The 25,816-nt window shown below is 48.6% G+C and overlaps 3 pseudogenes; 2 read left to right on the forward strand and 1 right to left on the reverse strand.

Annotated features, from left to right (window-relative positions):
* Positions 1 to 25,816, reverse strand: part of LOC136570616 (zinc finger protein 850-like) — a 172,271-nt pseudogene that overhangs the window by 125,715 nt on the left and 20,740 nt on the right.
* LOC136570628 (uncharacterized) overlaps positions 1 to 25,816 on the forward strand; it is a 98,499-nt pseudogene that overhangs the window by 37,689 nt on the left and 34,994 nt on the right.
* LOC136570560 (uncharacterized) lies at positions 792 to 6,867 on the forward strand (annotated as a pseudogene).

A 25,816-nucleotide genomic window follows, 5' to 3' on the forward strand; every position in this document is an offset into this window, starting at 1 on the left:
TCTAAGGGAGAGGGCCTTTTTAACATCCCAAGACGCTGCAAAATGTTTTAATTGTGGGGAACTGGGCCTTTTTTTTGAAGGACTGTCCAGAATACAAAATGCCTAAAGACCAGCAGCCACCAAAGAGGTGCCATTCATCACACTGTATGGATTGCAACAGACATTCTAACAACTGTTCTCAGTTTTGTTATCACCAGTAACCTCACCACCACCAGCACCATTATCAGACAAAAAACTTCCAACAGACTGCAGGGTGGCCCCGTGTGAAGACAGCAAATGGAAAGCTGTTTCACTGTACCCTCCCCACTATTCTGGAGGTCCAATACGTGGGAAATTCCCGCGGAGCTCTTCATACTCCGAACAACAGACCAGAGTCACCAAGGCTTTCCAGCAAGTTCAGGTCAGGACCTGACACCAACTGGTGAGTGCTTTGTCTATACAATTTGATGACTCTGCTTTCTATCGTATTCCCACCAGAAAATATGGACCCCTAGAGGGCCTGAGGGATGTGCTGGTAATAGGTAATGTATTCATGGACCAAATGAAATACATATTATAGTGGAAGTGCAAACTGTTGGGCCAGCTGACGAAATCACAGTCACTTTCTGCTGCACAAAACCACCACACTTCCTGCACAGAGACACTGTGATTGCCCAAGCCTTTTTATTGCCATTAAGCATAGACAATATCCCAGAGCACCCAATGGCATTCTGGGTTGAAATCATGGGCCAAGACAAGCCCCTTATAAAGTGCAGTCGTTGAATAAAGGTAATGACATCCACCTACAAGGGATGGTGGACACAGGGGCCAACGTTACTATCATTACACAACCTCAATGGCCCCTGAACCAGGAGCTGACTCCTGTCACTGGAGTCACCTCAGTGATCGGAGGAGCTGCCATCTCCATGAGGAGCGAGCGTATTATCACAACAGAGGGACTGGAGGGCCAAACTGCCACCATCAGGCCATTTGTAGTCAGGGCACCCACCACCCTGTGGGCCAGGGACCTGTTGTCCCAGTGGGGAGCTTGACTTGATATTCCACCTCTGTCCCGGGATTTCTATTTGGGGCCACTGCAGAGTGCACCACCCCACAATCACCTGGAAGACTGACGCCCCACCGTGGGTGGATCAGTGGCCCCTCTCAACAGAGAAATTACATATCCTTGAGCTTCTTGTGGAGGAGCAGCTCTCCAAGGGCCACATCGTACCTTCCAACAGCCCTTTGGAACTCCTCTGTCTTTGTTCTCAAAAAACCTGGCAAGGACAGGTGGACACTCCTCCATGACCTTTGTAAAATTAATGAGGTCATGGAGGACATGGGTCCCTTGCAGCCTTCCTTCTCCGTCCTTGCTTCCTTGTGACTCGAGACTGGTGGTCGTTGATATCAAAGACTGCTTTTTCAACATCCCCCTCCATCCTCAAGATGCTCCCAGATTCACCTTTTCCATCCCCTCCCTCAACAGATAGGTACCCCTGAAGCGGTACCACCGGTGAGTCCTCCCCCAAACTGAGAAAAACTCCCCTATATATGCCAGTGGTACATGGCCCTTGTCCTATCTCCCATCCAAAGGACTCTCCCAGATGCCATTATCCTACATTATATGGATGACATTCTGTCTTGGTTTGAAGACAGGTGTCTGCTAAGGCAGGCAGGAGCTTCCTGTGAAATGGAAAATGTAAACCCCCTCCCTCTGAATTATTATAATTTTGAAATTAAAAAGCTCTCGAGCAAAGATATGAGAATAAGAATAACAGTTATTTACTAGGAAAACTAAAAATACAAACGCAATAGTACAAACAAAAAAACCCCACTGGCAGAGTCAGAATATGACCTGACACCCTGTGGGTCACAGTGGTGGTAGCAGTCCTATTAAATGGAGGCTGCAGTGCTCCTGCAGTGACAGGTGGGGTTTTGTTGAAGCAGTGATCCTGTAGAAGGGTGGAGTTTTCCTCTGAAGGTCCAGTGGTGGCGTAGATGGGCCTGGACTTCCCCTGGGAATGCAGTGGAAAAGAAAGCTGTTCCTCTGGGAATCCAGTGGGAAAAGGCTGTCTCGCTTCTTCCAAATGTCAAATTATATCCAGGTAGGAATGCTTGGCTCCTCCCTCTGGCCGGAGCATCTCACAATGGGATGATGAATTTTTCATCAGTCATGCAGTGACACTCAAGGGCCCAATAACAGAAGATATCTCCCAGAGGGGGGATTGTTGAGGAAGAGATAAAGTAAACTGTTGTAAGAGACGGTCCAAAGTTTCCCTTATTTGCCTCACGACCGTCACAAGGACAGAGAGGAAGACCCTGAAGACCCTGGCTGGAGTTCTGGCCTGGTTGGGGTGGATGCTGGCCAAGTGATTGTTTGCAGCTGTGCTTGCTGTGCCCCCACGTTACAACTGCTTCGAGCAGGGGCTGACAGGGAGCGGCTTGCTCTGTACACTTACACCTGCTTCACGATCCCCGCTCATCACAATGGCCCATGAATTTCCCCACCTCTTGGCCAGATGAACTTTCTGGGGTAACTCTGGTGATCCCCCCATAGAAGATCCCTCATCTGCCTCACAAGCACTGTAAGGGAAGCCTCCTCCCAAGGACTGAGACTGAGACCCTTAAAATTCTAACACAGGGGCACTGGCCTGACTGAAGTGGGATGTTTGCCAAGTGTTGCCTGCAGGTGTGTTTGCGGGGCCAAGACTGGTTTCTCATAGACACCAATCCTGAAAACAATGGGTCTCGCTCACTGCTGAGATTGATTTGTCCTGTTTTGGAACATGGACTGTCTTACTCATTTTCAATAGACTAATTCTCCATTGTCTTTTATCTGTTCTCCCCTTGGTGGATGACTATAAAAGACCCCTGAGTTAACCAAAGATTTTGAGATTCTCCCCAACGTGACAAGATGGATCTATTGGCTGGACCATGAGGATTTTGTCTCTCCGTTGGTAGCTATTCCCACCCCGGTCTTCTTCTCTCTCCCTCTATCCTTTATCTCCTTTCTAATCCTTCTATTGCTTCTGCTGTGGGCACTCAATAAAAGGTGCATTTGTTTTGATTAAGACTGAAATCCCCTCTGTGTTGTTTTTGCACTCTGAGATCAGTTAATGAACCATCACAACCCCACTTGTGCGAGTGGATCGTGACATTAAATTGCCATCATGGACAGGATTCTGACAGACAGAGGGGTTTGCAGGGTTGTGTGTAGTCTGTAACAGGGAAAGGATGTTTCACTCCAGCCGCACCGAGCCCGATACCCTGAAAGGGGTGAGCGGTTGTCTAGAAAGCAAGGGAGGGTGACTTGAATTTCCCACAAATTGCACATGCCTAGGTGAAAAGCACCCCCATACTCAATTGAGGGCTCTGCCTTCAGAATTTCACAAAAGATCTCTTAGTGCAAAAAGGGAAACTGTTTTTGTGTATGTGTGAATCTGGACTGTCTGGGAAGTGAAGGGACTACTTGAAGTAACTGAGTAGAACCTCCCAGGCACACTTAGTCTCTTCACCCACCCAGGGAAGCAAGGGAAACACAGCAGAGGCTGTGTGGTTGTGTACCTTAAGTCTACACCTCCCCGTCATGGGTTTGGTCCCTTCACAAAATGACGGAAAACCTCAGCGCAAAAGTTAAAGCTGAATTTTATTCTCTCCCAGCCAAACACAATGCCAAACCTTCTCCCGGAGGAGAAGAACGGGCACAAAGTAACTGATTTAATTTGGAAAATGTTATTGATAGAGTATGTTCTTTACAACATGAAATAAAATTTAAACTGGGCAAAAATAAAACTATTCTCTGCTCAGTTTTGGGAGCTTGTCTCACAGCAGCTATAAAAACTCTCTTAAAGTGAAGAAGTGAGGAAAAAGCTATAATGGACTCCCTTCAAAGCCTAGTTGAAATTTGGAAAAACAATTAAATGAAGAAAGGAATGAGATCCATCTGTTACGAGCTGCCCTTAGAGAGGAACATGTTAAGAATTCACTGAATGCTGATTCCTCAACACAGGCAGAGGAAAAGAAACTCCTCACATTAAACAGATTTATCCCCATAAGGAACTAGAGGCAGTAAAAAAACTGTGGAGAAAACTGCTGCCCTCATTTGAGACCCCTGGTTAAAACAGAATATAATTATATTAATGATGAAGATTTTGAACCACATATCACAACTAAACAAATACCATTCAGCACTACCAAATTGGCTAAGCTGAAGAAAGAATTTGGGTGCCTCCCACAAGAATCAGGGACAGAATATGTCTTCCAAGTGTCCCTCACTGGTGGAGATCAAATTAAATTAACTGAGCAGGAGGCCAGTGGGTACTGGGGACATGGAGTTTTCTTAACAACAGGAGATAAGCATGACATGTGGCCCCTGACACAATGTGTGCCTTTCTGGGCCGGGGGAATTAATCCTTTGGAAAGGGGAGACCCTTTAGCTATAGTCAGTGCCCCCGACCAGCTTTTGGAAGGTGCCCACAAAGCCACCTGCCTGCAAATGATTCATGAAAAAGGTTGATTCCTGGTTTTCAGTCACCAGTGCAGTTACCTGTAAAGCCTGAAATTATGACTCCTTTAATTTGAGGGCTTCCTAAACCTACAGCAATTATTTTACAGAAAACCATAATGGCCTTGGGTCCCGTAGAGAGACTAGATAGATTCCTTGGTAACCCCACTGACCAAACTGGATCTACTGATCCTGGTTTCACTCCATACTCCATCCCCTCACAGCCCCCAGCTTCTCAATCTGATTCACCTGCCAGTAGCCGTAAAGTTTGGACATGGAGCGAGGTTGCAGTAGATTTGATTAATTACAGTAGATGATATGGACCTGTAAAAACCCTGGAGGAGAAATCAGAAAAAACAAACGGTGTTTGGTTTATCAGGGCTCCTCACGGTGAAAATTTAGGGAAGGGAAACCAGATCTCTAACTGCCAACGTTGGTGGTTGTTGGAAGTTAAAAGGGGGGTCCCCAGAGAGGTGATGGATGGTTTGCCCCTTGATAAATTACAGAAAATAATAACTAATTGGCACTATCAGAAACCGAATTTATCAGTTCAACCCAGTGCACCCCTCCCTTCTCAGAATCCAGCCAGTGAGCCAAAAGAAACCCTCTCCCAGCCTCTCCCTCAGAATTTAGGATGTGAGCCAAAGCAAACACAGAACCAGAGAAACTAGGCTCTCCATCCCCTATAGGTGAGCGAAGGGCTGGAGCATGGATGTATCTGAGAATGCTCACTAAACATAAATCAGGAGATATACTGATCACAGCTATCACAGGCCTCAAACAGGCACTTGTAACCTTTCTGATTGACACTGGGCACAATCTCTGCACTAACAAAAAGGATGCCCAGAAGTGTAGAATTGTTCCAACAAAGAAACAATGATGTGCTTTAAATGCCCTAGGAACTCAGAATCTATGAATGTGGCCTTAGTAAAACTCACGCTCCATGGAGAGGAGAATCAATTAGTTGTCAAAATTGGGGATATTCCAAACAATTTATTAGAGATGGATATTCTTGCTGGGAGGCAGTGGGAAGATTCTGAGCGATTCCTGTGGTCATTTGGTGTGTCACGTCTTAACATTAGACTGCTCCAAGCTGCATCCTCCTCACTGTCTAGCAAAATTACTCATGTAAAACAATACCCTCTGCATTCTGGTGCCAAAGAGGGCATCAAACCAGTTATACAGGACTTGTGAGACCAAGGAGTGATAGTCAATACCCATTCTCTTTTCAACTTGCCAGTGTGGCCAGTTTGGAAACCCAATGAGAAGTGGAGGATGGCAGTAGACTTCTGCAGGCTTAATGCCAACACAGACCCTCTTACAGCAGCGGTCCCAAATTTGGCTGAATTAATGACATCAATTCAAGAAAAAGCTCACTCAATCATGGCAACTATAGATGTCAAAGACATGTTTTTTATGATACAGCCAGAAGATATGGACCGATTTGCCTTCACATGGGAAGGACAGCAATACACTTTCACTAGGCTTCCCCAAGGCTACAAACACTCCCCCACTTTGGCCCACCCTACTTTAGCCCAGGAATTAGAAAAAAATACCCAAACCTGACAACGTAGCTGTTTATCAATACATTGATGACATTCTGGGGTGGGGTGGGGGGGCGGTGTGTGAAATAGAGGTAGTAGGGAAACATCAGCAGAAAATAATCTCTCACTTAGAAAGTCTTGATTTGCAGATGCCCCCAGAGAAAATTCAGAAGTCTTCTCAGGAAGAGAAGTTTTTGGGAATTTGCTGGAAAGGAGGTATGACATGTATTCCACCTGATATCCTAACCTCTTTAGATCAGATCAAAATGCCTGAATCCAGGAAAGATCTCCAGCAAGCTCTAGGATTATTAGTGCTCTGGAGAAAACACATTCCAGATCTTTCAATAATTGCCAGGCCCCTTTATGACTTGCTGAGCAAACGGGGTGAAATGGGATTGGACTCCTTCTCAGGAGGAAGCATTGCAATTGCTGTTTTTTGAAGCAACAGCTCACCAAGCACTGGACCCTGTCCATCCCACAGATCCCTTTCAGGTGGAATGGGGATTTGGCTCCTCAGGGCTGTCAGTACAGCTACGGCAGCAGGGTCCTGAGGGTCCGATGTGTGGGAGGTTAAGATATCTCGATGTTATGGTCAGGCAGAACCCCTCCCCTTTTACTGTTACCTTTTACCGTTAACCCCTGTTATAAATGACCTGGTTCAACTGTTAATCAAGGCCATTTTACCGTCCACCACATTGGTGTGTGCGTGTACTTGGTCTGTGTGGCAAAGGTGCTGCCACCGAGCCGTTCTCGACCCAGGACTCCATGCCCCAAGCGGCGGCAACAAGTGGTGCCAAAACCCGGGACAATCTGGGAAGCAGGAACCGCCTGGGCGAGTGAACGGCAGCCAGAGCAGCAGGACTGTCCCCGGCGGGGAGGACGCTCCCAGAGGACCGGCGAGAGGGGAAAGTCTCGCGCTTAGGACCGGCAAAGGAGGAAGTCTCGCACCAAGGGCCAGCAAAGGAGGAAGTCTGGCGCCGAGGACCGGCGAAGGAGAAAATGGAGTACCTCCCAAAGGTCATTTTTAAAATTCATAGGCAGTGGGGCGTAGACTGCGAGCCAGGAGATTTTATCCTCGTAGTGTTGACGCTCCTGTGGATTGGGGTTATTGGGCAGCTGGTGGATATTTTCCACCTCGAAGTGTGGGATAGTTGTACCAGGGCCCTAGCAGAGGAGGCTTTGTCCTCAGGCTCGGGGCGAAATCTTAAATTATGGGGCAGAGTCACGCAGGCTCTGCGAAAAGTTCAACAGGAGCAGGAAATGTGGAAAACCACACAGGACTGTGTGCAGGCGGGGCCCCGGCAGGGTGTGGGGGCGGCCGCGCAGACTGCGGGTGATTGTGAGTCTGCCGAGTGTGGGGATTTACAGCCGCGGGGACGCTCTTCGCAGCTCCCAAGCTCAGGCACACCGGCTGCAGGGAAAAGCGGTCATTTGGGACGGGCTGCTAGAGGAAGCGCGAGGTGCAGCCGTTAACTTAGAGGCACGGGGCGCTGCCATTGACTCGGAGGCGTGGGGCACCGCCATTAACTCGGAGGCGCGGGGCGCTGCCATTGACTCGGAGGCGCGGGGCACCGCCATTAACTCGGAGGTGTGAGGCGCTGCCATTGACTTGGAGGCGCGGGGCACTGCCATTAACTCGGAGGCGTGGGGCGCTGCCATTGACTTGGAGGCGCGGGGCACTGCCATTAACTCGGAGGCGTGGGGCGCTGCCATTGACTCGGAGGCACGGGGCGCTGCCATTGACTCGGAGGCGTGAGGCGCTGCCATTGACTCAGAGGCGCGGGGCACCGCCATTAACTCGGAGGCGCGGGGCGCTGCCATTGACTCAGAGTCCGAGGGAGCCTGGGCGGGGCCTCCGCCTTACGCGCCACGGGGTGGTGGGCGCCAGAAGGGCGGGATGCGGACACGGGCGTGATCGGCAGAGACGGAGAAGGTCTGCAGGACAACGCAGACACGCGCAGGCAAAAAGGAAGGAAAAGACACAGAGGGGGAGCTGACGCCGCTTGAAGCATGGGTTGGAAATCTCATTACAAGGCACTGGCCTCCCCCAGCAGGAGGCGGGGCAAGCCTAGAGGGAGGGAGCGGCCCAATGCTAAGACAAAGGGGCGAGGTCGAAGCCTGACAGAGGGTTTTACCAATTCCATCCCGCCAAAAGATCAAGCGCGCATCCTAGCAACCGCCCTGCTGGCTTTAAATCAGTTCCCCAGGGGAGACAAAACAAAAAGTCCTGCCCAGAGGCACTGGGCCACCCGGGCACTAGAGGAAGGCCCACAAGTCATGATTAAAAATTAGTTAGGAGAATGGGAAACGGGTTGGAGGCTGGTACTCATAGGGTGAGGGTACACAGCCGTCAAGAAAAATAGTAAAATTAAATGGTGCCCACTTAAGTCAATAAAACTGGACCTTCAGGGCAAAAACTAATGAAATTTGTAAAGCTTGTTTTGCAGGACTGAATCCTCAGATGCCCCCATGGCCCGTATACCCTGCTTCCTAAAGGCTGTGACGAATCATCAAGCAGCCTGATGGCAGACCATACCGGGGTCGTGAAAAACTCAGTGACCAAACTAAAGGAGAGGCCGGCGCAGAGAAGGACTGGGGGAAAAAGCTCAACAAAAATGTTATCAGTCATAGTTCACATAAATGTTTTTGAAAGTCTTGTTTTAAGTGGTATCCATCAAGTAGAGTTCGAACTCTGGCCAGGTTCTGGCTCTACTTGAATGGAATGATCACCAATCAGCCCAGAGTTTTTCTGCGTCAAAAGGTTCAAAGGGAGTTTTGGAGAAACGTGAACCCGGACATGAGTTCTCAACATCACTCTTCTTTTAAGGTCAGCTGTCGCAGACTCTGGGAGGATAGTTCGGTGCTGTGGTAAATGTATGATTTCAAATCGTCAACTGTGTTAACAATTATCAGCCAAAAAACTGAGGAAGTCCTGCAAAGATATCCTAAGTCATGGTTCAGTCAGCCCCCATGACTGATTGCCCTTGGTTCCACCTTATTAGGCCCTATTATTGATCTTGGACCTTATATTTCAAAGAAGTTAGCGTTGTTTATTAAAAACCAGTTAGAAATAGTTACCATTTCACCATCCACCACATTGGTGAGTGCATGTACTTGGTCTGTGTGGCAAAGGTGCTGCCACCGAGCCGTCCTCAACCCGGGACGCCACGCCCCAAGCGGTGGCAACACCGAGGAGGCCTGTTGGTTTCTATTCCTGTGGTTTCAAAGATGCTGAGAAAAGATACACTACCTGGGAAAAAGGATTGTTTGTGGTTAGCTTAGCTCTCATAGAAGTGGAAAAAATTGCACGACAACAACCAGTTGTCTTGAGAGGCCCTTTCAAAGTTATTAAGACAGTCACTACTGGGACCTCCCCCCCCACCCCCAACACGGTGGCCCAAAGGGCCTCAGTTGCAAACTGGTATGCTCAGATTGAACATTACTGTAACATTTTCTCAATAACAGAAGATGCTGTAAAAAATTTAGCACTACAAGAAACTAAGGATTTGGGCAGCAGCCATGACAAACCTGCCTCTGTAATTAAAGTATCCCCTCCTTTCTCCACCAAACAATCAGCAAATTCTTGGTTCCCTGATGCCTCTGCTAAACGGGAGGGGAAGGAGTGGAGATACAGGGCAGCAGCCCTCCACATTTCCTCTGGTGAACGAATCATTACCGAGGGAGAAGGCAGTGCTCAGGTTGGGGAGCTGAGAGCTGTTTGGAGTGCTTTCCAACAGGAGGTACAGAATACCTCTCCTGTCTGCATCTACACGGACTCCTATGCTGTGTATAAAGGATGTACTGAGTGGCTTCCTTTTTGCAGAAAAATTATTGGGAAGTTAACAGAATTCCAGTATGGCAAAAGGAAAAGTGGCAAGAAATTTTGAACAACACAAGCCAAGGGAACTTTGTTGGGGTGGGCAGCCTTTCATCAGACAGATGGAAATCCAGCAGGAGAGTGGAACAATAAAGCTGATGGTTTAGCAAGACTAAGTCCCCTGAAAAGGAACAAATTACAGAGGACTGGGATCAACTATTAGAATGGCTGCATGTAAAAAGACAGCACACAGGTGCAAAAGATTTGTACAAGGAAGCTCTGGCCCAGCGTTGGCCTGTCACCAAGGAAAGGTGTAAAACATGTGTATCAGCATGTGAGCAATCGCAGACTGGAGACTGGAGAGACATCCTTTGGAAGATGACCCTCTGCATTTCAGAAAGGGTAAAGGCTTATGGGACGCGTGGCAGGTAGACTATATTGGACCCTTTAAGAAGTCAGGAGTTAAACACTTTGTGCTGGTAGGAGTAGAAATTGTATCTGGGATGGTCCAGGCCAATGCTTTTAAAAGAGCTACAGGAGATAATACTGTTAAAGCATTGCAGCGATGGTTTGGAATTTTCCCAAAACCACAGGAAATTCAATCTGATAATGGGTCCCACTTCACTGCTAGAATTGTACAGGATTTGGCAAAAAATGAAGGAATTAAATGGACTTTTCACACCCCTTACTACCCTCAAGCTAACGGGATCATAGAAAGGACCAATGGTCTTTTGGAATGACTTTTGAAACCAGAGGAGGGAAATTGGGATGTTCGGTTATGGGAAGCTGTGAAAAGTGTGAATGACAGATGGGGGGGTAAATGGGTGTCCCAAAATCACTGCCTTTTGCCCCATAGCTCCAAGCATAATTGCCTCTCTAGGGAGACCAGATGATTTCAAGATTCCAGCATATTACCCTGGACAACCTGTTCTGGTGGACCTCCCTACTGTAGGAGAAGTACCACTAGTGCTAAAAACTCCTCTGAATAAACATGCATGGGTAGCCTCTGATGCTCTAGGGAGAGAGCATTGGATAAATACACACTGGATAATTCCATCATTCTAACTTTTTCTGTCCCTTAGTGGCAGGATTCTGTTGTGTTTACTTTTACAGAAGAACCCTGAGGGACATGAGGATCATCTGAACCATGATAACACTGGTGATACTTTTCTGCATCCTACCACAATTCCGTGGACAGAATCCTGCTGAGTGGTCGTGGTCTGAAGCTACCATCCATCACACTAATGTTCTAGGATCATATCCCAAGGGTCGCCACCTGAACCTAGAGCCTATAGTGCTGCATGACTCTGAGATATATCGCCCAAGTGAGTGGGGATGGGATCAGAAGGACTGGACTAGAACCCTAACTGGAACAATTGGTGAGTCGATTGTGGTAGCGTGCAGAAAAGTGGAAGGATCTCTCTATGAGAAAGCCACCTCCATTACAGTTCCCGGAAATTTTTTAGAACCAGATGGAAAAAACTATTTGCACATCCCTACAACAGAACTGTGTCCTACGACAAAGTGGGAGTGTACCAAACAAATTCCCCTCACTCTGTGCTGCCGGCAGGAGTACGTTGGTAACTACACTTCAGGCCCCAGAACCAACAATGTAATTACAAAGGATTGTAGAAATTAATCAACTGCTTGCTGGCATAATTTTACTTTAGCCAAACCAACTTATGTGACATGCCGTTGGCAAAATAACTTGACAAATCCATAAAGTTTAAAAGGCCTGGTTTACAAATTTAAGATAAACACTATAACAAAGTCCACACTGAGTACAGTAGTCACACCCCAGTGGGTAGAAAGGACTGAGAGCACCCTTAGTCAACTTGATACTGAATGGCCTTGGTCCCAGGCTTTTGTTCATTTTTCCGGATCCACAGGAAATGTGAAGGATTTAAAACTATCAACTGTTGTTACGCATGAAAATCAGATATACACTAGGCAGGAATGGGAAAACCAAAAAACCTGGCAGCTTCAAGGGATAGTGGGGAAAAAAATTAGTACAGGATCCCAATGATTAACGGAACTACCCAGAGTAACGCAACCTCAATCGGTGTTTTGACAGATCAAACAAATAAGCATGAAAAGGTTTGTACACACCCAAGCTTACAGGATTGTTGGCACAATTTTACATTGGCACAAACCATAGAAGTGGTTTGTCTTTGGTCCAAAAAATGTAGGCCTGTAGGGCCTACATTTTAAGTTTATAGTAAATGCTATAGCCCAACTTGTTACAATTTACACCACCACCACTCCAGCCCAACCACCGCTTATGCTTAGCCCAAGAATTTTTGAAAATGGACCAGATATAATTAGGAAAACAGGACAACAACAAATACTGTTCAATCCGGCATGGTCTCTTAAACAAGTCAAATTGCTGATGCAAAGTAATGTCTCAGAAATTCAGCCGGCCTGTTCACCTTTTTTGCAAACTTCCTTTGAGGGTTGGATGACCTGATTGCAAAAGCGGAACTCTTTTAAAAGACGGACGCTAAGAGACATAACCGGTGTTGTGGGAACAGGATTGGGAATTCTAAAGAGTATTGATTCAGAAGTATTAATGAATAAAATTGGCTGCTACAACTAGAGATTTGACCAAATTACAACAACCACTGCAGTCATTGGCTTTAGGAACACACCAGTGGCTGCTATCAAACATTTTGCCAAATTGGGAAAAGGTAAATGTAAATGACCACAAATTGGTAAATGATGCACTCGGTGCTACACAAAACAACATTTCTTTGGCTCTCAGCTGTATCCAGGCACAATTGTGGATGCAGTCAGTTGCTGCCTCGATTATAAGAGAAGGTGAAGAAGGCACTTTTCCTACTGAAATTGGGAAAATAATTTGGGACAGTGCCACTGATTTTGCAAGAGAATTCCAATCCTGGTGGAACTTAGTGAATTTAACTTACAATCCCATTACAAACACAGCCATGGCTTTTGTGTTAACCATACGTAATGCCTCAGTGCATTTGATATTTCCTATGATTGCATTAGGGCTGAATGATGATGGAGCTGTTCTCTATCCTTATGAGCATCGGGAATGGGCCCGTCAAATGGGTGAGAAATGGCAAACTGTTAATTTAGAATCTTGTATTGTCCGAGAACAACAAGGGTTCATCTGTGAAAGCAATGCAATCATAGGTCAAGACATTTTTTCAGACACAGAGCAAAATATCTGTCATTTTGAAATTCATCCTAATGAGACTTCTGAAACAGTCCTTGTATATATAGGCAATAGATGTGCATGCTTCAGAACTGCTTGTGATTTTGTATTAGTAGACAATGTTGTAGTAGATACTAAAAATCTTTCAAATTTCTGTGCTTGTAACTTTACCAAGATTGCAGGATGGGATTTCTCTTATGAAGCTCCAGTTACCTCTCACTACCTATTGCAATCCAACTACACACTGATTCATAAACTGATGCCTACTCCTATTGGGATGGATCTCACTTTGGTAAGACAACTGCTGCTCCATCGAGACTTAGTTGAAATCCTTGAGAAGATTGAGAAAAACGCACAGAAAGCCCTGATGACTGTTCATCACAATGTGAGACAGATACCCCGTGTCATGGAAAGGGTGGAGAAAGATGCCGAGCACAGGGGGTGGGATACTCTTTTAGGTGGTCTCCTACTGCCACGGGTGTCCTGAGCAGTCTGTGTCATCCCATTGTTATCCTTTTGATACCAATTCTGCTTGGTTTTATTTTATCAGCAGTCCCATTCGTTATGAATTGGAGCATGAAACAGCTGACAAGATTGACGTCTATAGTTAATGCACACAACTTGGCTGATGTCCCATGCACTGTGGACATCCCCAAGACTTTGACACAAGGCAATTATGAATAAGCATATGTGTTTTGGAATAATCCTAATTTCCATTTATGATTTTGTGGGAATTACTTTTGATTTTTAGTGAATTGGTTTAGAAAATAATTTTAAAGTTAGTGCTTATATTATGATTTGTTTATTGCTTTTGCTTTTGATATTTGTGATTTGTTTTGACCATTTGAGAATTGTTATAAAAATAATACTATTTTAATTAATTAACCATTTGAAAATAGTTATAAAATTGATACTGTTGTGATCAATATTAATTATGTTTGTTTATTGTCTCTCTTTTTTTTTCTTCTTCCTATCCTTTCTTTTCCTCCTTTCTCTGTCTCTCTCTCTCTGTCATGCTGTCCCTATTTTTCCGGGTTATACTACCAATGTACAGCGAGTCATGAAGACCTATCAGCGACGCTCCAGAGCCCTGCTGATGACGATCCCTTCAAGACAATTGTGAGTCACGGGGTCGTGTGAGAGTCTGTCTGAAATATCCCTCATCTGCCTCACAATCGTCACTGGGGACCACTGAAAATCTCGGGCTTTGTAGGAGAAAGTTACACAAGCCAAAGGCTTCGAGACCTGAGAGCACAATGTTAGGTTATTGTTTTCACAGGTGTTGTTTGCTGTATGCTACACTGAGCCCAATGAGAAGAAGAAGGAAGCACCGTGCCCTTTTTGCAACAACAGCCTTGGGAGCTGTCCCACCTCTCGGCCTGGCTGGATTCTCCTGAGTTCTGGGTGGTCCCCCACACAAGACCCTCACCTGTTTTACAACCACCGTGACAGACAGACTGAGATGTAAGGAGCCTCTCCATCAAGGAGTGAGACACGAAACCCCCATGTGAAAAGGCCCCTCTGCTCCTTCCAAGGACTGGGACTGAAACCCCCAGCCCGGGGCAGGTGTGTGGGGGAGGCAAGCTGACCAAAGCGAGATGTTTGCCTGCAGGGTGTGACCGCTGGACCAAGAACACAATGGCTCTCGTTTACTGCTGAGAACATGGACTACCTGCTACATCTATTCCTTATTGTATCTGTTTCCCCCCTTCGCAATTTCCAATAGAGTTATCATAATAAAAACCTCTGAGTTAGCCAGAGATTTCAAGATCTCCCCGACGTAACAGGCGGATCCTCGACTGGACTGGACCAAAGGACTTCGTCTCTACATTTGGTAGCTCTATCCCCCTCTTTCTCTCTCTCTCTCTTTTGTCTCTCTCTTCCTCTATCTTCCTCTCTCCCTTAATCCCTCTATCGCATTTTGCTGTGGTCATTCAATAAAGGTGCATTTGTTTTGATTATCATTGCAAACCCCCTTGTACCGTGTCGCTTCTTTTTGCACCCTGAGATCAAATCCACGAACCATCACGAAACCCGTCTGTGAGGACGGATCGTGACAGCCCCCGAGGACCCCTCCCCAAATTCCCCCCCAAAGCCCCCCCAGCACCCCCAGACCCCGCTAAAACCCCCTCAAGTTCCCCCCAGGCCCTCCCCAAATGCCCCCCAAACGTCCTCAAGACCCCTCCCCAAATTCCCCTCACGACCCCTCCAGGACCCCTCACCTGTTCCTGCGCCTCCTCAGCAGCGCCCGGAGCCCCCCGTCCTCTCCCAGCGCCTCCCCCGCTCTCTCCAGCGCCTCCCGCGGGACCCGCCCGAGCCCGGGGCGGCTCCCGGGGGTCCCCGAGGGGGTCCCGGGGGGCGGCGGGGGGAAAAGGGGGCGCCCGCTCCATGCCCGGCCCTGGGGTCAGGGGGCGCCGCTTCAGGCTCGGCTCAGATTGGCTGGAGCGGCGCGGGGAGGGCAGGAGTTGCAATGGAAAGACGCCCGGTGATTGGTTGTTTTCGTCGAGGGCACGGTGATTGACAGGAGAGGCGGGAGAGGCGGGCTTTGCTGAGGGGAGGTGCGCGGTGATTGGTTAGTTCAGCTCGAGACAGGCGGGCATTGCTGAGGGGATACCTGCGGTGATTGGTTGGTTCGGCACATCAGAGGCGGGCGTATCTGACGGGAGGTGTGCGGTGATTGGTTGGATTGGCGCACGGGGAGGCCGGTGTTCCTGAGGGGAGGTGATTGGTTGGTTTGGGGCGGGGCGTCCGCTATTGGCTGGGAAAAGTCCGGGATTTTTAAGAGAACATTCCCGGTTTTCTGGGGAAAACCTCTCAGATTATTAAGGAAAAATTCCCGTTTTTTGAAGGAGAAACATTCCCTGATTTTTTTGTCTCCACATGACCCCCAATAACCCAAATAACCCCGAAACACTCGAAATAAACCCCAAATAACCCTAAAAAAATCCCAAATAATACCTAAAAGTCTGCCAAATAACCCCAAAAAATAAAAACACCCCTCAAATTAAACATAAAAATCCCCAAATGATTTCAAGTACACCTAAAAAAAAAACATATACACCAACATAAACCCCAAGAACCCCAAATAATTCCAAATAAGCCCAAATTAACCCAAATAACCCCAAATAATTCCAAAGAACCCCAAATAAATAGAAATGAACCAAGTAAAACCCAAGATAAACCCCAAATAGTCCATAAATAACCATAAATAAACCCCAAACAAACCCTAAATAAACCCAAAGAAACCCCAAGTAAGCCCAGTTCCTCCCGTCCCCACGCCATAACAGATCCCGACCAATCAGAACGTGCAGCACTGATGACAATCCAGTTGCTGGGCAGAAACTCAGAGCACTGGCCCCGCTCAGCGATTTTCAGCCAATCAGCGCCAGGCTCGACTCTGACTCATCAGTTGCCAGGCACAGACCAAGGCCTCTCACTGCGTTCAATAATCAGAGACGGCGCGGGGTAATTTCCAGCCAATCAGAGCGTGTCTCTCTGATGACTCATCAGTTGCGAGGAGGGGAATTTGGGGAGCGGGGGAAGGTGACCCTGAGGATGGGCTGGGGGACCCAAATTAATCCAAAACGGGGTCGGGACCCCAAAACGGAGCAGGAGGGGCCTGGAGCCCCCAAAACCAAACACAGAGGACGGTATTGGGGGAACGATCGGAAAGGGGAAGGAGAGAGGGGAAAAGAGGGGGGTGGGACCCCCAAATTGAGCTGAGAGGGGGATGGGACACCCCAAATTGAGCTGGAAGGGGGGTGGGACCCCCAAACAGGATGAAGCCAATTTTGCTCCTGGAATATATAAAGTAGTTTATGGATATGCAAAAAGTCTATGAATATGCAACAGGCTGATGTCATGGGAGACAAGGACCATCCAGCAAAGGTTGTTATGGCCACTGAGACCTCCGAGTTATTTCCAGGGACACCCCTTAATTAATCTGGTTTTAATTCCATCAGTCTGTTGCATATTCATAGACCCTCATGCATATCGACAAACTCATTTACATATTTCAGGAACTATTTTACATGTCCTGTCTTTGGGAGTGTCTCCACATTTCAGGAGCCTCCACTGAAATGGAAAATGTAAACCTCCTCCCTTAGAAGACGAAGAAGAAGAAGTAGAAAAGAAGAAGAAGAAGAAGGAGAAGAAGGAGAAGGAGAAGGAGAAGGAGAAGGAGAAGGAGAAGGAGAAGAAAAGCTGAAATTTTGGGAATCCAGTGGGAAAACGGCTGATCCTCTGGGAATCCATTTCTTACCCCCCAAAGACAGGGCAAAGGCAGGGCAGTGGGGTTTTTATAGGGTATCCCAAGGGTGGAGTTGGGGTTTGGGTCAGGGGAGGAGTTCTTAGCAACACAAGAAGGATGAGATCAAATTCCTGCCTCTTAGCAACAGCAGCATTCCACAAAGAACGTGTCCCCAAATCCTAAATTTCCTCTAAAACAACTGAGAAATTATGGAACTGCAGATATATTCGATCAATTTCCTTCATTTAACCCAGTTTGGGGTGTTTTTAAAGGATGAAGGTGAAGCAGAGGAAAATTAAGGCCAAACCAAAAGGAGAAGCAGCCAGGTGTGTTCCCAACATGGATCAGAGGGAATGTGAGTGACCAGGGCTGTGCCCAAAGTGCCTCCTCCAGTGGGGGATGGAGCTGGAGCAGCACACGAAGCTCTGCCCACACTCGGGGCACTCACAGGGCTTCCCTTACCGGTGCCTCCGTTGGTGTCGGGTCAAGTTAGAGCTGCTGGAGAAGCTCTTCCCACACTGGGGACACTCGTAGGGCCTCTCCCCTGTGTGGATGCGCCGGTGAGTGATGAGGGTGGAGTTGTGCTTGAATCCCTTCCCGCAGTTGGGGCACTGGAAGGGCCTCTCCTCTGTGTGAATCCGATAGTGCAGGAGGAGATGGGAGCTGGTCTGAATCTCTTCCCACACTCCCCACACTCGTAGGGCCTCTCCCCAGTGTGGATCCTCTGGTGCACAATCAGGTCGCAGTTCCACCAAGCTCTTCCCAATCTCCACACACATGTGGGGCTTCTCCCCATCATGGAGCTGCTCATGGAGCACCAGCTCCGAGCTCTGGCTCCATCTCCGGCCGCCTTCCCGGCCCAGGCGGGCTCTTTCCCCCTCACATCCCCGCCATCTGTGTTTGCAGCCCCTCCTCGTGCGGCATCTCCGGGGCTTTTCCTCCCCGTTGGCTTCCTGCGCCGTGGAGCCGCTCAAAACGGCCTCTGCCACCAGGTTCTGCCGCGGGGATTTGTCCTCCCTGCTCTCCATGCTCGGCTCCTGCTCTGGGGGAGGAAGGACAAGGACAGGATGGGATTTGCCTCCATGCCACAGGCAAGGGCAAGGGGATCCCCCCAGGGCTGAGCTGCAGCCAGGGGCTGTGCTGGGCTGGGAGATGGAGCAGCACAGAGGGGAAAGGGGCACTGACTTCCTCCTCACCTGCCCCAGTGTCCTGGGGCATCTTCCTCTTCCTCGCAGCTTCCCTGGGGTTGGCAATGGGAAATCCTGGTTTGAGGAAAACAAGGGATGAGCGCGTTTGTAGGAGCGTCAGGGGGTAGGACGGTCGGGATGGACGGAGACGAGAGATCTCTGCAGCCAGGCCGTGGAACTTGTGGTTTATTGCAAAGGGCCTGGGTGCAGGGCCCTGCTTGGAGCTGCCAGGCACAGCTCGGAGCAGGCCTGAGAGAAGAGAGGGGTAGAGAGGGTGACAGGGTAAGACAGTAAAAGGGGAAGAGCGTAAGAGAGTAAGGTTCCTGTTACAACACAATAAATCTTCTTCTGTGTTGAATATTCTATTTCTCACTAACCAATCTAGTACAAGATACAAATCCTAGAGCATTTACATACAGCCTGTAAGAATCACTACATCACCATACTGTGTTACATTTTAAATGCTAAAAACTCCTCTTTGGACCCCTTCTGCTGAGCTAGTAGGGTCTGCTCTGACCCTTGGATCAGTCTGCAAGCAGAGGGAATTGTTTCATTAAAAGGGGATTACCTTCAGTTGGGCCACACCATTGTTTTCCAGTTGTTCACTAACTGAGGTATCTCAAAGCTTGCTTTGATTTCAATCTTGCTTATAGTTTCTATATTGTCAAAATCTTTTGCCAGACAATCATATTTATAAGGCTTTCCTGTTTCACCGTCCCCAACACACACTGAGTTTGAAGGTCCCTCTGCCCGACTCCATCTCTACAAGTCAGCGGCCATCTGGGCTCCAGAAAAACCTCCCAAACACCAAGATTCAGCCCTGAAAAAGCCACCCAGGAGTTCCCTGTCCCTGGTCCCTCCCCTCTGCTGTTCGGGGGTTCCCCCCTGTCCCAGCTGCTGGGGGTCACGCTTGGATTGGGGGTCCCCCTTCTCCTCGGTGCCCGCCCTGCCCAGGCTGCTGGCAGTCCCAGCAATGCCAAAAGCTCCCCCCGCTTTGCTCTCCCCATTTCAGGATGCCGGGGCTGTTTGGGCTCCCGGGCTCCCTTCTCCCCTCATTCTCTGCTCTGGGCTGCAGCGGCTCCAAGGAGTCCCCCCTGCCCCTCTCCAGGCTCTTGAGGCTCCCGCCAATGGCGGCGCTCCCCCCTCTCTGGGCTCCCCACTTTGGGCTCCTGGGGCACACAGGGCTCTGCTCCTCCAGGCTGCCTCTGCCGGCAGCCGCCACCGCCACCCCCTGATGTCCCCCCAAGGGGCCTTTTCCGCTCAGCCTTGGACTTCTTCATTCTCCAAACATCCCCCCAAAAACCCAACCCAGGGACCCTCTGGATATCTGGGCCGAGCTCCCCCTCCCCGTTCACCAGCGTGATGGGGGCGGCGATGATCCCACAGGAGGAGGAGGAGGAGGAGGGACAAAGGCGGATCAAGGCTGAGCTGAGGGCGCCAGGCAGGGATCAACGGCCTGGCTCCCTCAGCTCAGCCTTGATCCGCCTTTGTCCCTCCTCCTCCTCCTCCTCCTCCTCCTCCTCCTCCTCCTCCTCCCTAACCCCACCTCCTTTTCCTCCTTCCATCGCTGCTCTCTGTCCACCTTCATCCCTCCTCTTCCATCCCTCCTCCCCCTGCTCCTCCCCCCTAGCCCCACCTCCTTTTCCCCCTTCATCCCTGCCCTTCCCTGCCTCCTCCTCCTCCCCCAGCAGCAGCCACACCCTCGGTGCCCCGTTCCCGCAGCCCTCGCAGCCCGCGGCAGGAGCGGGGATGGAGCCGGGACAGGTCGGGATGGGCAGCGCGGGGCTCTCGGCTGCTCCCAGCCGCTGCGGGCGGGGGGAACCCGGCCCGGGCCAAAGGAGAGGCAAACTGGGCAAACTGGGGGCTGCACATCCAAACTGGGCCTTGCTGGGGACCCTGCCTGGCCACTGCCAGCCCTTGGGGCTCCTCTCGGCACATCCGCCAGGGGGGAACGCACACAGGGCTGGGGGATCCCAGCAGTGGCAGCACTGCCAGGGACTGGGCTGCACTGGGATCGTACTGGGAGTGACTGGGGCTGTACTGGGCTTGTACTGACATCATACTGGGATCATACTGGGAGTGACTGGGGCTGTACTGGGTTTGTACTGACATCATACTGGGATCATACTGGGATCATGATGGGTCTGTACTGGGTTTGTATTGACATTATTCTGGGATCATATTGCCATGCCAGGGCAGACTGTGATCGTACTGATGGACCCTGGGATCATACTGGGAGTGATTTGGACTTTACTGGCTTTGTATTGACATCCTATTGGCATCATACTGGGATTGTACTGAGTTTGTACTGACTCCATACTGCGATCATACTGGGATCATGCTGAGATCACACTGGGAATGAGTAGGAGCCTGGGGGGGGCAATTGAGACCATGTCAGGGGTAAATGGGATATACTGGGATGAACTGGGATTTTGCTGAGGATGGTTAGGATCATACTGGCAGTGAGTGCCACTACACTGAGGCTGACTGCGAGTGCTTGTGAGCAAATGGGATCATACTGGAAGGAACTGGAAAGATGCTGGAGGGAACTGGGGTACCCTGGGAGATTTTGGAAGTGACTGGAAGGAAAGTGAGGGTGAAAGAGACCAACTGGAATCATGTGGAGCAAAACTGGTTTATTCTGTCAGTGACTGGGAGCACACTGGGGCCATCTTTGGATCATACTGGGAGTGACTGGACTAATACTGGGACTAACTGAGAGTGACTGGGAACATACCCTGCACATCATCCCCCATACTGGGCAAGACTGGGAGCGACTGGGAGCAACTGGGAGCACGCTGCGAGAAAATGGGCTCATACTGGGACTGACTGGGCTGATCTAGGAAGCAACTGGGGCCACGCTGGAGGCAGCTGGGACCATACTGGGAGAGATTGGGAGCAACTGGGATTATACTGGGACCACGCTGGGCGGGCTGGCATGTGACTGGGATCAAACTGGAGCTTACTGGGATCATATTTGGAGTCAAAAGGAAGTGACTGGGATCACACTTTGGGCTACTGGGAGTAACTGAGGGAAACTGGAATCATGCTGCAAAGCAAATTGGAGGAACTGGGAAGGACTGGATGCATGCTGGAGGCAACTGGGATATACTGGGCATAACTAACACCTTACTGGGGCTACTGGCAGTGTCTACATGACACTGCCAGAAATGACTACAGACATTCTGGGGGCAACTGGGATATACTGGGAGTGTCTGGAACCACACTGGGGGGACTGGAATCACACTGGGAACAACCGGGACCATGCTGGGGAGAACTGGGACCATGCTGGGAGCAACCGGGAGTGAGTGGGATCATACTGGGAGGGACTGGGATCATATGGGGAGGGACTGTGACTAGAGCAGGGGCAACAGGGTTCAACTGGGACCATACTGGGAGTGTCTGTAACCACAGTGGAGTGATGGAAGCACACTGGGAACAGCTGGGCCCATGCTGGGAGCAACTGGGATCACTCTGAGGGTGACTGGAATCATGCTGGCATTGACTGGGAGTAACTGGGATGGTGCTGAAATAAACTGAGAAGAGGTGGGAGTGACTGGGAACAAACTGGAAGCAACTGGGATAAACTGGGAGAGACAGGGAATCACTGGGATCATACTGGAGGCTACTGGGGTCATGCTGGCATTGACAGGGAGCAACTGGGATCACACTGGAGGCACTGGAATTGTACTGGGAGTGTCTGGGAGCAACTGGGATTAGACTGCAAGTGACTGGGATCATACTGGGAGTGGCTACAATCATACTGGGATTAGAGTGGGTGTGATTGGACCCTGACTGGGGGTTACTGGGAGCTACCAGGCCCATGCTGGGAGCCAACTGGGGACTTAATTAGAGGAACTGGGAGCAACTGAGAGACAACTGGCGGCACATGAACAACACTGAGGTGACTGGGAGTGCCTGGCAACAACTGCCAGAATGTTCAGCGCAACTGGGATATACTGGGAGGGTCTGAGACCACAAGGCTGTGGGACTGGGACCAGACTGGGAGCGACTGGAAATGTGCTGGGGGAACTGGGAACACGCTGGGGGCAAGTGGGAGTGACTCCCTATTTGATCCCAGTCCATATTTAATCCAAGTCCATATTTCATCTCAGTCTATATAATCTCTGTCCAGTTTATCTCAGTCTGTGGGATCCCAGTCCATATTTGATGCCAGTCCATATTTGATCCCAGTCCATTTGATCAAAGTCCATATTCGATCCCAATCCATATTTAATCCCTGTCTATATTTGATCTCAATTCATATTTCATCCCATTCCAAATTTAATCCAAGTCCATATTTGATCCTACTTCCATATTTGATCCCAGTCCAAATTATACCAGTCCATATTTATCCCAGTCCATATATGATCCCAGTCCAGTTTATCTCAGTCTGTATGGTCCCAATCCATAGGATCCCAATCCATAGGATCCCAGTCCATATTTGATCCCAGTCTAAATAATCTCAGTCCAGTTTATCCCAGTCTGTACAATCCCAGTCAATATTTGATCCCAGTCCATGTTTGATCTGTGTTCCTATCTGATCCCAGTCCATATTTGATCAAGTCCCTATTTGATCCCAGTCAATAGTTGACCCCGGTCTGTATTTGATCCCAGTCCATATTGGATTCCAGTCAGTATGATCCCAGTCCATATTTGATCCCAGTCCATATTTGATCTGTCCCTATTTTATCCCACTCTGTAGGATCCCAGACCCTATTTGATCCCAGTCGATGTTTGATCCTAGTCCATATTTGATCCCAACCCCTATTTGATCCCAGTCCATATTTGGTCCCAGTTCATATTTTATCCCAATCCATATTTGATCCCAGCCCATGTTTGAACCCAGTCTATATAATCTCAGTCTATTTTATCCCAGTCTGTAGGAACCCAATCCATATTTGATCCCAGTCCATAGTTTATCCTAGTCCATATTTGATCCCATTCCATATTTGATCCCAGTCCATATTTGATTCCAGTCCATATTTGGTCCTAGTCCCTATTTGACCCCAGTCCATATTTGATCCCAGTCCGTATTTGATCCCAGTCCGTATTTGATCCCAGTCCGTATTTGATCTGTCCCTATTTTATCCCACTCTGTAGGATCCCAGACCCTATTTGATCCCAGTCCATATTTGATCCTAGTCCATATTTGATCCCAACCCCTATTTGATCCCAGTCCATATTTGGTCCCAGTTCATATTTTATCCCAATCTATATTTTATCCCAATCCATATTTAATCCCAGCCCACATTTGATCCCTGTTACCTCTGCTGAGGTGTGATGACCTGGTTCAGGAACGGCACAGTAGCAAACCTCCAGCTGCTCGGGCCATGTGCTCACAAACACCAATATGGTGGATGGCAAAATGGCGTTTATTAACTGGTTACATGGGGTTATATAACCTCGGTTCTGCTTGTGTCATAAATGGGGCTTAGGTAACTTTAACAGCTGAGGGGAGGGGTTCTGTCTGCCCGTACAACGTGATATCTTCCGATCGCCTGTCCCTAACTTCCCACATTTCCCCCTTCCCTCATGATTAATTAAAAACACACGAAGTGTAAAGGTTATAAAAATGCAAAGGCTGTTAAACTGATTTATGGTAAAACCGACAAATGGTAAAAGGCAATGCAACATATCCGCAACAAGCGTGCCTCAAAGCAATTGTTGGTGGTCAACAAATAAAATGTTAAGTTTTTCTAAACGGTTTTTAACAAACAACACTAATTTGTTCAATATGCAAGGCCCAAAAATCAATGTCAGGAGTATCATAGTAAGAGGGCCTATTAAAGTGGAAACAAGGGTAGTCAGCCATGGGAACTGATTGAACCATGACTCGAACCATCCTTGTTGAGCTTCTCTTTTGCTCTTTCTCTGGGCTAGCCTTTCCCTTAGTTCAGCCATCGAGTCTTGTATGACCCTGGTATGGTCTGCATAAAAACAACATTGTTCCTTCTAGGCGACACACAGGCCTCCTTGTTGCACGAACAAGAGGTCTAATCCTCGTTTGTTCTGCAGGACAACCTCTGAAAGCGAGGAGAGGGATTTCTCTAGAAAGGAGATGGATTTTTCAATTCTCTGTAAGTCCTCATCGATGGTCATCTGCAGTTGAGAAAGTTCTTGGTGTGGAGGTACATGGCCGAGACACCTGTGGCTGTGCCAGTAGCTCCTAGACCAAAGAGCATTGCAATGGTTATGCCCTTTATTACTTCCCTTCTGTGGAGCCGGTTGGATTCCTCTAAAAGTTGATATACTTCTTCTTCTCGGTGGTACAGGACTCTAGGAACAATTAGAACTTGGACACAAAAATCAACAGAGTTATTGAATTTATCAAGGAGCACACAGGGGCTTACTCCAGATTGCTGACAGACCCACATTCCTAAAGTAGTCGGAATCGCCCACTTATAGATCCTTCCATTAGGTTCGATAAATTCAGTGCAGATGTTGCCCATCTGCCTTGCTAAAATTGCATTGCCGAAGCACTTGCCTTGGCCTGTGACCTGACTCGCGGTGTCCCACCTGCACTGATGTGGATTCTCTGCTATCAAATAGTTAAAGGGGACATTAAGGGCAACACCCTCATAAAAAGGGGGCTTTGCATCATAGCATAACCAGCATGATTTTGTAAGGTTTGGGTTAGATTGGTTCAGTGATAAAAAGGTGGCATTTAATACATCAAGAAACTAATTGTAAGGAGCTTGTACATTAAGGGTAAAATTGGCGCTAGTTGTGATCCGCCTCTTGGAGCCGTAAGAATTAGATTGGGTCCGATTGATTGGGATACTGATGGTAGAAGCCTGATAATTTTTATGTTCACACAAGTGTCGTGAAAGGTGCGGACAAACACTGACCACACCTTACCAGTGGTCCAACTCTCATGGGTCGGCTGCAAAATTGTCATTGTGTCATTGTGTAGCTCGTACAATTGTGTTTTCTCCCGTCTTGGGGCGTGTATATTTGATTGTGTCTTCTAAATTTTGGTTCCAGACAACCATGGGGAGCATACCTGACTTGCAGGAACTTATCAGGTTGCTGTGGTTGCTACCTATCGCTTGTCATGATAGTTTCACACCCCCAATATCTGCAATATCCATACCCTGGATAGTTACAGAAACTTTTGCCTGGGTTGGAAGCAGGGCACCAATAGGTCTGGTATAGTGATAAATCTCTAAAATCAGGGAATCCTAGCCGTGGGGGAAAAATGTCCCTTAGCTGAAACTCAAAAGATGGGCTGTCAGGTGTGATGGTTTCTTTGATAGCATTATCGCTTGAGAGATGGCGTAAAACCCACCTGAATGGCTGGTGAGGGTAATGCCCTGCATCGGCCTGCCCTCTGCCAATTAACCCTAAAAGCAAGA

Source organism: Molothrus aeneus, unplaced genomic scaffold (genome assembly GCF_037042795.1).
Source record: "Molothrus aeneus isolate 106 unplaced genomic scaffold, BPBGC_Maene_1.0 scaffold_35, whole genome shotgun sequence".
In the NCBI taxonomy this organism is placed as follows: Eukaryota; Metazoa; Chordata; class Aves; order Passeriformes; family Icteridae; genus Molothrus; species Molothrus aeneus.